Raw genomic sequence first — 13007 nt, 5'->3', positions numbered from 1 at the left:
TGAAAAGTGTGGCATCTCCTGCTCATGTGGAAAGGAAAGCAAACTATTGTGATTGCTATGGAGAAGTAGATGGGAAATAGCAGCGGCTGCACTGTATTTTCTGGCGTGATGCAGATGGATGGTGCTGCACGGAGGCCCAGATTCATCGAGCTGCCTGTTGCAGACAGTCAGACACAGACAAGGAGGGGAAAGCCATTTGATCTCATCTCATTCAATTTGCTGGAGACACACATCTTTGTGCCTTTAAGAGTCCCTCACATGTATGAAGCCTCATGTCAAGACACACACACACACAGCAGAGAGAGAAGAGAGAGAGAGAGAGAGAGAGAGAGAGAGAGAGAGAGAGAGAGAGAGACACTAGTGTCACCCTTTACAGGACCATTGTCCTCCAGTGATTCGGATTAAAGGCTTTACTGGTACAGCTCGATAGAGCTTTCATTGTGTTTGGTTTAATTGGTGTAAAGCAGCTCTCCTTTAAGATGCTTAATTATTTTCATTTAAACAGTGTAATGAAGTTTATATGGCAAAGGGACACAGAGCCAAGATAGCTTTTGCATTTATCATCAGTGCAACAGGTTTTGTGGTGTTGTGGAAAAAAACTGTTGTCTCCTTGGTAACAGCTATGTCATGAAGGAATGAGCAAAAAGGCAGAAACAAATTAAACATGTTCGCCCATCTTCCAGAACACCATCCATCTGTGCAGATCAAAGTGTGTGTCCCATTTATAACTTAATCCCCACTGAAATGTGTGACTGCTTGCATGTCGATCATAATTGAATTGTCCTCAAAAGAATTGTCCACATCCTGGCTCCCAGCTACATCTGCTTTGCCTGTCTGTCCAACCTCTGCCTTAGAAGCAGAAACACACTGACCCCATAAAGAAACACACAGAGACCTTTGCAGCTCAAGGGGCTGACAAAAGTGAGTTGTGTGACAGTTAAAGTTGCAGACAGAATCAGTCTGGCAGCGACAGTAAACTATGTTGATAATCATTTAGAAGACTTGTGACTACATTTATCACTATTTTCTCTTGGAATTTTTACAAAGATGGAGAAAATAATCATTAGATTAATCCTTCATCACTTAGTCAGTCAGTAGCCAGACATGATCTTTTTTATTTATTTTTTATTTCTCTTGTTTGTACGATCATTTCTCTTTTTTATTTACATGTTTGAAATAAATAAAAAATGAATGAATACCTCATTTTGGATGGATGCAATTTAAGTGAGCTAACTAGCTATCTAATTTACCCAAATGAGACTACTTAGCCATTGGCCAGATGATGTGTGGGGGGGATGAAAGGCATACACCATGGAAAAAATACAGAAGTCCTAACCTCACTACCCTCAATGCTGAGTACATCAATAGGAGTCTCTTATAATCAGTTCCAAATAGTCTTTTATGGACCAATCCAAGCCATGCTTTGTTTGGCATCATTTTGTGTACACAATATGATAAAGCAAAAAGAGGTTAAAGGTCAAGTCAATATTTTTTTTATTTCAATTTAGACACATGTGACTTATTCATATTACTCCTATTATATTAACACAGAAGAGGGACCAAAAACAGTTCTTTATTTCAGTCAGTTATTGGCACATGTGTGTTCTGCACATCTCAGTGGCCAATTGTTCCCCCTGCACCACTTATACATTAACAGCGGGGGGTGGGGTATCGGATGACATAAACATACATACATATAAATGTACATTGTCAGTAGATATATAGTCTTACTATTGACCTCTGGATGACCTTTGCATGGCCCCATCTTTACCCACTGACCCGCCCCCTGACTGCAGGTCTGGTTTAGAATTGTTTTAAAGTGACACTCGTCCTTATTCTATTTGCTACAATTCAACAAAACATATTTGTTGTTTTGCTTGTTTCAAAAAGAGTCAACACAATGTAATACCTCACAGACGAACATTCACGCGACAAATATATGTTTCCATTTCTTGTATTTTTTTAATTAAAAAAACTAGTTTAGCACATGACATTAGTCTTTTTTATCCTATTGAGGAAGTAGAAGGAAATGGCTGGAACCTGTTCTGGGTAATGGTGAATCTAAAAACAAAGTACCACTTAGTTGCAAGCATGTGTCAGACTGTGCAGTCAGTAAAATAAGAAAGCTGATTGGATTGTGTGGCAGCACAGCTTGTACCAATTTCCTGAGTTAATGGGAAATTTCTCCTTCCTTCCTTGTCATGTTTCCCGAGGCCCTGGCAGTCGCCGGTCGACGTCCTGGACGGCACCAGGGTCTTCATAGCCACGGCTGTGGAGGTAAACAACAACACCGTTCAGACCTTGCCCTACCTAGCCGGGGTCCCTGAATATCTCAGCAAACAGGTGTGGTGTCATTGGAGAAGGGAGCAAAATTGCCATGGACACTTTAGAGAAAGAGCTGAAAGGCCGGGGCCTCCGGCCAAGCGGTCCATTTGTACGCTCGACTGGACAAACATGGCTGTACTTCTCCTGAGATAGAGCCAAGATCGCATTCCACTACGATATCCAAAATCAACAACATATAAATAACTGGTCAGAGTTATCAGTGAGGCTAGTCAAGCATTGAATTATGGAGTAATCCCTAAAGTTTTTCAGACCTTAATCTGCTCTCTGCAACTTTTTTTTTCTTTTGACATATTTTTGAAATTTATCTTCCTCGCTTTCTTTCTCCCAGGAATGTTGTGATGCAGTATTTGCCAAAGCACAATGGCATAATAAAACCAACTCTGTGGATCATGAGGTTTGACTATACAGTGCAGTTATCAATAAACACAATATCCTGGTATTTATAGTTTTTTTTTTGTGTCTACCAGGCATTTGTGTTAACTTTGAAAATATAGACAGTCTTTATTTCGAATTATTTCATTTTATTTTAACATTCACATCTTATATGTATTTGTTCACCCTCTATTTGCCAGCATCCCCTTCTGTGACCTTTTAAAGTCTTTTTAAAGTGGAGGTAGAAGAAGGCACGCCCGCAGCCCCATATTATCGGATGAGGCAGCTGACAAATGTGGCAGTGTTCACGCGTGAGCGTCTATTAATCTCCCAAACGATGCAAGGCCTAATGGGGAGAGGACTTAAGAGAGGACACAGCCGCTTTCTGCTCTTCCTCCAGGACACGGGCAGAGAGTAATGTCCTATTGCAATCAGATTACTCCTTTCTCCCTCTGACTATTTCCTGACACCAGCCACGACACTCCCTCTCCCATTTATTTCACTGGTTGCTGTTAATTCCCACTTATGGTTATCCATCTTTTTCTTCCCTTTAATCTTTTCCAATTCTAAGATTCATTTTTCTTTGCCTGTACTTGGATTACACTGAGAAACTGTCCATGACAGATTAAACATCCGGCTGTTGTCGCACTGCATACCTATTGTGTTAGAACTTCATTTGACATGGGTGCTCACACACCTAAAGTCAAACCTAAAGTCTATAACAAAAGTCAAATGTCATGAGTTGGATACATGTCTCTATTTTATCAACATCAAATATTTCAACCCAGTGTTGTTTTTACAGATCTGAAATCAATTCGTAAAAGGACAAACTGAAAAAGTCCTTCTTACTTCTTTTCCTCCACTAAAATAAAAGGGATTTAGACTTTGACTGCAAGTCAAATTCATGTTTCATCTTGTTGCCAAAGTTCTTTTAACTTGCAAATAGACAACATCCCTAATCTGTGTGCAAATACAGACCTTAAAAACAGACCCGCTCTGTGGATATGCTATGACAACAACCAGGGCTAAACTCTTAACATGTGTCCGCTTCTGGAAAAGGCTTCACTGAATTTAATTACATCTATATTGTCCCCTTGTTTGGTTGTGTGTTGTTTGTTTCAAGAAGTAGGGGGGCAAAGCTGAGACTTGGTCAGAGATGCAGCACACCCCAGGCAGGCCGGGCTCAGGAGGCTATAAAGCAATAAATAAATAAACCTACAAGAGCCGCACAATTTCTTATTCTGTGATTGTATATTTTGTTTTACAGTCATACACACACCGGTCACCCCTCACTCACACAGACACTGCAGACGTACTGAGCTGTGTGGTCTCCCTCTGTTGTCACATGACAGTTGCTAAAAGTGAGATGAAATGCCACCCTCCTTCGTCAGTCTTTACAGGCATGTAAGAAAACTATTCATTCATAATATATTTGGGATATTTCAGACCAACCTCCTTACAAACACAACAATATCCAAATCTAATAGAAGACAACTTGTATGGAGAAAATATGTGGCATATTGAAAAGGTAATTGGCAACATTACTTTTAATACTATCCAATAATGTTCATGAGTGGGTCATTTTTGATTGTTCTCATTTATGAAGATGCACTTGAATATGTACTGCATGCAGATGAAGTCAAACACATTCCTGCCAATGACAGCACTTAATTCCACCAGGTAATCTATTCCACCAGGTAATCTATACCAACAGGTAATCTATTCCACCAGGTAATCTATACCAACAGGTAATCTATTCCACCAGGTAGTCTATTCCACCAGGTAATCTATTCCACCAGGTAATCTATACCAACAGGTAATCTATTCCACAAGGTAATCTATTCCACCAGGTAATCTATACCAACAGGTAATCTATTCCACCAGGTAATCTATTCCACAAGGTAATCTATACAGGTAATCTATTCCACCAGGTAATCTATACCATCAGGTAATCTATTCCACCAGGTAATCTATACCAACAGGTAATCTATTCCACCAGGTAGTCTATTCCACCAGGTAATCTATTCCACCAGGTAATCTATTCCACCAGGTAGTCTATTCCACCAGGTAATCTATACCAGGTAGTCTATTCCACCAGGTAATCTATTCCACAAGGTAATCTATTCCACCAGGTAATCTATACCAACAGGTAATCTATTCCACCAGGTAGTCTATTCCACCAGGTAATCTATTCCACCAGGTAGTCTATTCCACCAGGTAATCTATTCCACCAGGTAATCTATTCCACCAGGTAATCTATTCCACCAGGTAATCTATTCCACCAGGTAATCTATACCAACAGGTAATCTATTCCACAAGGTAATCTATACCACCATGTAGTGATGCGTTTGGTGTGGATGCAGCCAAACATGTCACAGTTCTTCTGTTGACTATGATAAAGTCATATTCCAGTTTCACAGTCAAAGCCTCACCCTGCCTTCACTTCAAAATGCATTTAGTGTGGAGGAGATACATTGCAGGTAAAGGGGATTCTGTGACATGTGGGTTATATCAGTTCAGGTTTCATACATTTTTTAAGACAAAAATGAATATGAATGTCACCACTGATTATAAAGAATTGATGTACAGTTCCACAAAATGATTTTAGAGATTTGTCAATTGTCATCTCTTCCGCTCTTTGCTGTATGCTGCCATATTTCATGAATGCCAAAAGGCACAGAAGTTTTACAATTTTCAAACTTAACTGCATATCAGTGCAGCTCATAATGATCTCTGACGTGTTCTCCAGTCTTCTTCAGTCCGTGTTGCTGCCTCAGCCACAGCTACCACTGATCTCTTCAACCTGCTGAAGGAGAGGGAGAAATCTCAACGGACAGCGTGGGAGAGAGGGGGAGATGGGGGGGGTTGCTACCCTGCCATATGACTTACAGAGGGAAATGCAATAACGGTGTTTCAGCAATATAGACCAACAAAAAGCCTCTAAGTCAGCCTTTCCTTACTCCCAGGTCTGATGAGGTCTATCAGTTCTTTGGCCTTTCCAACAACTGCAGTCCTCTCAGTGCCTCGTTAGAGGCAGCGTGATGCAACCACACAAAATCCTGCCATTCAAATGTCTCAGACCAGTAACGGGTGGACGGAGACAAGAATATGTGCAGCTGATTGATGCATAGTGTCCGAGCAATTCCAGGGACGTTTTGACCTCTACTGCAGGTGCATGAGTGTGCAGTGCCAGAGTGCATTCCACTTTTGTAACTTTTGTTTCCAGAGTTTAACCTTGCAGAAGCCAATTTCATAAATGTCAGGACAGACATACACAGCAGCAAATGGAGGTTAGCTGAGGGCTGAAGAGGTGCATGAGGAATATGACAATGACATTTGCTGAAACGCCAGCACAGGGTGAAACCTCAGCAAGCCCACCCACGACCTCGGCCTGTTGGAGTGATGACAGCATGTCTTAAGTTAACTTTGACCTTATTTGAACCCCATTTTGTTGAATTTAGTCTTGGTGGCCATGGAAGAGGTGCAAACTGCTAGATCATCTAGGAGTCATGTTGAAGATAATCACAAGGCACCATGGATTTGGTATCATGGCTTAATCAAGTTCTCTGCCACACATTTTAGATTTAATAATAATAAACTAGATAATTATAAGTGAAATATTCTGGCCTATGCTCTTTAACTGATGCATTGTAAGTATATGGCTAGTCAGTATGTATACTGCCATAAGGAAACCTATATTTTTGTGTTCATAGAGTAGTACCAATGGTATCAGCTTAATAATGCACATGACTGTGTTACCGTAATGAAAAAGTACAGCAATAAATTGGCTGAGGGTTGTTTTCAAATTTTTATTGTGATGACTAAATCAGGATCATGACAACAGTGGACCTATTAAACTCCATATGCTGTTTAGAGACCAATGGTCAGCCATATTGGATATTTTGTGTGTCTTTGAAAGTTTTAGAAAATGCTTGGAGTTGGATACATCCCCAGATTACCTGACTTTTTTTTCTTTTCTGATTGAGGAAAGGTTGCATAACACCTTTCTGCCATTTGGACCTTTCACCTAACATGAGAATGTAGTTTCTCTGAAATAGGTTGTGATACGCACCGTAGCCATCCTCCAACTTGTTGGCAGCCTACAGCAGGAGTGTCCTCAGGGTCTTTTAGGCCCTACATCAAACCAAAAACAAACATATGATACCAAACCACTTGATTCAAATCTTCAAACCAATCTTTCAGTATCAAAATCCTGCATAAATTATGCATGCACATAAATGTGAAGAAGTTATGTTTAGTCGGAAACCCCCAGCACCCTCAGAGGTAGATCATACACACACATTTAGATATTCTAGTCCTCACCCAGCCTACAATATATCACGTTTTAGCATTCATTACACAGTGAACTTAGTACCCTTAGTTATACTTATTTGTATCAGTTGTGGTGACACAAATTCCAGATTGAGTACAACAGTACTAGCAGGTATAATGGTTACCTTGTTCAATATCTTAGTTTGGCAAGTTTTTTGTTTTTTAGATTCTGGACAAATTACAATTTTTAGAGATTTCTGTGAATTGACTAATTCTGCTATAGGACACAAAACAAAAAATAACACTGTTTGGCTGGTAAAGATTGAGAAAAGTTTAAGAAGCCAAACTGAGCATGAAAGCTCAATGGTGATTTGGGAAGGAAAAAGAATGCATGTGTGCAAGTTGAAATGCAGGATAACATAGAATACCAACATTTTACTGCATCGCCCTCATCTGATTTAACATAAACATTTCTATGTTTATCTGATTATTCACAGCCAGGGGGAAAAACCACTAACAAGCATAAGAAAGTAGACGAGTGCCTCACAAAATCTTCAGTTATATCCCTCACACAGAAAGACAAACTCCAGAGTAAGTTCACTTGAACACATACAGACTCATAAGGCACTTGTACTGTATCTTATGACTTATGACCAGATATTCACCATTAATACAAATAGCTTTTGGGTTACCAGATCTAAACAATGTTTAGCTTTGGAGGTATATTAACAATCATTGACGAGTAAGCTCATTGACTTGGGACAGGTAATCAGTGATTAAAAGAAGAATAGGCTGGGAGGTTAACATTGACATCTTCTGAGTGCTTTGATAAGTTCATCCTATTAGAAATGTACATTTCACCTGCTTTTGATTTTCTGGAGAAGTTAGGTAAGAGACATCTCACTCAATATGACGAATCCAATATGAATCCAGTGGCGCATGAATATGAAATGGAATTGACTTGAAAAATAGAAAATACATGCTTAAGTTCCACTGTGCATTTCTCCTCTGCACCAAAACTTCAAATAGATTTTAAATTCCTTGCATGGGCTGAAGCCACCAGTGACCCATTTCATAGGCATCCTGGAGTGTTACAGTACAGGCCACGCAATGCAGCGTGTAACCTGGTTTCTCTGAATGCTCCTCTATTTCTCTGCCAGCTCTCTCCGTTCAGCAGGTGTCAGCTGTCCTGTCCTTGCACGGCACACTGCTGTGCCCCAAAGCTGTTCACTACATGCTCAGATACATCCTCTACCTTCCACACTGACGGGAAGACAAGAGACGGTGTGAGTGCACTCAAAAGAGACCTTGAAATGTATCTTGTCGAAAAACATATTTGGGTTGATTTCTTTTTATTAGTTGATTTGTTAGAAATTGATTCCTGCCACGACGGCAGCTTTATGAGAGCATTTCATTTCAGTTAGAAAGGCCAGAATAGGTAGAAATAGTCCAGATGTCCTCATTGTCAGATAAACTCCACGTTTTATGGCAAGATTGAAGTGGACAGTTCTTCACTGACAGGAGACACAGGTTGTTGTTTTCTGGTCAAATTGCATTTGCCACAAAGATGTCATCTGTGAAAGATGAGGTGCAGCGACCTCCGGGGATGATTAGAAAACATCATTACATCCCAGCTGTGGGACACTAACTATTTATGACTGCTGATGATTCATTCCATCGCCACGGTGTGCAACCTTTCCCTGTATTATCTTCTCTGTTGCCGCAGAATAAGGTGTCATCCGTGTGGAAAAATCAGTTTTGCCCATTCGCTGTCCTCCAGTCCTCAACTTCAGCTTTGATCACGCGGCGGGGCTGCTGATGGGAGCAAAGTGCTGCAACCCGAGCCTCCACCCGTGCAGATGCTGGAATATCTGTCAGACAGCAAAATGATTTGTTATGCAAACCATTATTCATATCTGACAACATGCGGAGTGGCTACTTTGGTATTAATGGGCCCTCACACTGGAAGGCCCTTATTGATGTTGACAGCCACACCTTCCGAATAGCACGCTCATCGCAAAGGTCTGAAATGTTACTAATGAATGGAAGAGTGATTGGAATTGTGTGTGTGTGTGTGTGTGTGTGTGTGTGTGTGTGTGTGTGTGTGTGTGTGTGTGTGTGTGTGTGTGTGTGTGTGTGTGTGTGTGTGTGTGTGTGTGTGCTGCACATGTGTAAAATAGTTTGAAACCTGTGTATATGCTTTAGTCTCATACCAGAACAAGTCTGTATTAATCTAACACTGACACATTCTCGATTTTAGACAGATTAAACACATAGTTTTTTTTTTGTATCTGGATTAATTTGGTAAAAACGAAGTGCCAAGCTGCTTCAAGAAATACATATATCAATAATATCAATACATTTTACATTTATGACCGATTGACAAAGGCATATAATGACCACTGTAGTTGACAAAAAAGACATATGGACCCGGAAGGGGTAATACTGTGAGAATAAACACAGAATTTTAGAAATTGAGAAGAAACACACAGATATTCTCTCAGATCACAGACAAACATATTGCATTTGATCAGGAACACAATGGTGAGATGCAGGGAGATCGCTGGTTCCATCTCTGATTCATTCAAAAGGGATGTTTCTTTTTCCTCAGTGACCTGTATTTCTTCGAGCCTCAGGGTCACTTCATTTTTCCTGTTGGACTCTCTGCCTGCCACACTCATCACACATCACACCTAGTTTAGAAGTGTCTCCTTCTCCTGTCTGCTGGCCAGTCGTCCAACCCCGCTCACGGCTTAGCCTCCTCTGGTCTTCTCTGCAAAGCCTCACTCCCTCTTTGCCCTCAGCCTCCGCCTGCCAGAACCCTCACCTCCCTAATAAATCATCACTTTATCACTTGTAGCTGTGTTTTGCATTTAGGTTCACCCATTCAGCCGTACCAGATTCTCAGCTAAACTCACAGGTCCTTCCTTGTAGCTAAATCTGATAGCAAAGTATGCAACGTTAGCGCTGCTGCACACGAGAGGATTATCAGGCCGATATTAGACCCGATTTGCCCCTTCCGACAATCGCGGGGGCGTTCCTGATTGGAGGCCAGTTGGTGCGGATTATCTGCCAAAATAATCCTAAAGTGTGAGGGGTTTACAAAATAATCTTAATGCTACCAACTGAGTCGTAGCCTCCCACGAAATTGAATAGTAAATATCAAAGAATCTTAGCACTGCTGAAAGACAAAATAGCTGTGATGTAGTTTATAGTTCTTGGTTAATTGTAGTGTTTTGTAGTGTTTTTTTGTTCTGATTCCCAATTGGCCTATACAACGAAAACATACACACTCTGACATTACCATATACACACTGGCATTCATGTGTACATCCCCGCGCTGGTGGTAATGGATAAATCTCTAAACTGTGCATGTAATCCCTCACCATGTGATACTGTCATCTTTAGGAAACAAATTAAAAAGTGAGATATAAAGAATTTTACTGTGGCCAGGGTTCGCCGATGGTATAATCACGAGGTTAACACACTAATTATGCAAACAAGAAACAGCCCAGTGGCTTTCTTACTTTGTGATTTTACTTTCTGAAAGGAGAGATATGGCCTCAACTTACTCTTAATCTTTTCCCTCGCCCTCCAGGCAAATGTGCTGTGCAGGAGGAGGACAGAAAAATCATTCTTTCTTTTTTCTGACTCTCTCTCTCTCTCTCTCTCTCTCTCTCTCTCTCTCTCTCTCTCTCTCTCTCTCTCTCCAACCAAGGTCAGTCAAAGCAGTCTGCAGAGCTTTAAAGAAATTAATCCCTTACCTCTGGGGTTCGGGTACCATCTATCTGAGCTGTAATGTGATAAGGGGACAGGGTGGAGAACAGGGAACCGGCAGGTGCTCAACACAGCTAACATACTCTCAATTCATCACCTGACATTGCTCCTTTTCCTATTACACCCACGCCTCCAAAGCCTCCAAGGTGACTACAGTGCGGTTACAAGAAATGGGGAAATATCTTTTTCTTCCCGCTTATCAAAATCGCTCCAAAATAAGCAGATCCCCTGTAAATCCCTGCAGCTGATGTGTGCCAGCGCTGCACTCGGACTGATACAACTACGGCAGCCTGCATCTCCCTCAAGGCACATGGATCTAAAGGGGGGGGGGCCACAGCCACAGTGTGTCAGAGTGTAAATCCTTCAGTTACATGCAGACCCAGTGTGGCTGTGGTTTTGTTGCATGTGTAGATTATGGCAGTCTCGTAGCTGAAGATGTAGGAATGAATGTGGGTGGGTTGTTGTGAGCACACGGGTGATGCAGACACTAGTCTGCCTCTGCATTGTGACAGAGTGGGGGAAGAGAGCAAAGGAAAATGAAACCTCAGCAGAAGAAGGGAGTGAATAGGGTGATGTATGGCCGTCTCAGTGCCCTTATGACATTTCCATCAACCTATAAAGACTTAATGGAGGATGCATTGTCACACATGAAATGGAAGGAGAGACAAGAGGAAGAGAAAGCCACTTGAAAACCGCAAGGTGGAGGCTAAATGAAAGAGAGAAAAAAGGGGTCAGTCAGGGAAGGCATTTAACAGGAGCCTGCGTTTTGTCAGGTGAAGTGGAATAGCATGTCATCTGTAAAAACGCTGAGAGGGTGATATCACTTCTCACCTCCGCTCACTTTCCGCCCTTCTTTTCCCTACATTCTCTGTCTTCTCCCTCCCACCACCCCAGAATTAACTGGTGTGTCTGTGCAGAGACAGATCGCTGTCCGCAGAGCGACGATGAAGTCTAGTGCATGTCACGCTTCCTGCCATCGCTGCTCATCAGCTGCTGGGAAAACATGAAGAAGGAGCAGGGTGCGAGGATGTCACAGAGCCACTGATGAATGGCAGACAGCTGCCACTCTTGCTCACTCATGTCTGCTGAGTCTGCCACAGTCCCTCTGAGGGTTTTATCATTCTACCTTTTTTTTTTTCAGATTTTGTTTTGTTTGTTTTTGTCAACATCCCCACCCATTGTATGGAAATGAGGGGCTGAGCTGGCACAGGCAATTTACAGATTGAAGAGTTGCGAATTTGTGTTGTTTTGCGTGTGAAAATGAAAGTGTGGCGAGATGTGAAATGAAAGTCACTTCTCAGCGAAGCAGATGGAACGATTCATCTTCCTGCGTTTGAAGTGACTAAATCAAACCTAATGAGGAAACTACATCTGCATGTACAAATTGACTAAAAGAATTCCATGATGGGAGTGGATGAGAGGTTGGCTATTGCAGGTTTAGTCACTTTTGTCAAATGCATCTTTGACTAAATGTGTGTGCATCCGTGTGTCAATGTGTCTCGTGTGCTTTTGTGCCCACAGTGCATCCCTGTGTACCTCACACACAGGAAGTGCATGCCCTTGTCCGTACATGCAGACATGTGCTGACACACGTCTCATCATCTTGGGGCGCGAGAAGTGATAATGAGCCCAGTGAAACTCTGAGGAGTGGAGATGTTGTCAGTGTTGGAGGAGTGACATATTGAACATAAAGAGGTAAGGGATATTCAGGCTCTCAGAGTCATAAAACAACTCTGTGGAAGCCGTCATGTCCTCTCCACAGTCACTGTAGGCATCAATCTCTAGCCTCTGGGACTTGGTGGAGGTGTCACCTGGAAAAATGCAGTGTCGAGACAATGTGATTTCATTGGTTCCTACAAAACTGCTCATCTGCATACACAAGGTAGACTAGAGCAGATGTAAAGAGAGTAAAACACCAGTATTCTTTTTTTCTTTTTGCACTTTTCTTAGCCCTGCTCATAAATATTCTGCCAAGTGAACAGTTTCTCCTGTGAATGAAATATTAAGTGGAAACAACATCATTTTCTCTTCATTTCACCACATCTTCTAAAATTGAAATCATGCTCCTCAAAAGAACACGTTAACAGAATTGTAATGTCTTTGATTTCCAACCACTTACTCTGTACTGGTACTGTACAGTCTATCTTTACATCACTTTTGAAATGCTGATGTTAAACTGCATTTTGTTGTACTATTAGCAAAAGCAATAAAGTTGAATCTGAATGCTGCAGGTTTTCCTT

General features: G+C 41.5%; 1 long non-coding RNA gene across 1 annotated transcript; it reads right to left on the bottom strand.

The window, feature by feature from the left end:
• Positions 1–1768: 1768 nt before the first annotated feature.
• LOC118120157 lies at positions 1769–9962 on the bottom strand. Its single transcript, XR_004698184.2, has 4 exons — positions 9684–9962; positions 6791–6852; positions 5424–5521; positions 1769–2269 (listed from the first exon to the last, which is right to left on the bottom strand). It is a non-coding gene; the product is annotated as an uncharacterized LOC118120157 (long non-coding RNA).
• Between the last annotated feature and the right edge of the window lie 3045 nt (positions 9963–13007).

This window comes from Hippoglossus stenolepis, chromosome 13, assembly GCF_022539355.2.
Source record: "Hippoglossus stenolepis isolate QCI-W04-F060 chromosome 13, HSTE1.2, whole genome shotgun sequence".
Classification (NCBI taxonomy): domain Eukaryota; kingdom Metazoa; phylum Chordata; class Actinopteri; order Pleuronectiformes; family Pleuronectidae; genus Hippoglossus; species Hippoglossus stenolepis.
This window is presented reverse-complemented; position numbering and strand designations above follow the sequence as displayed.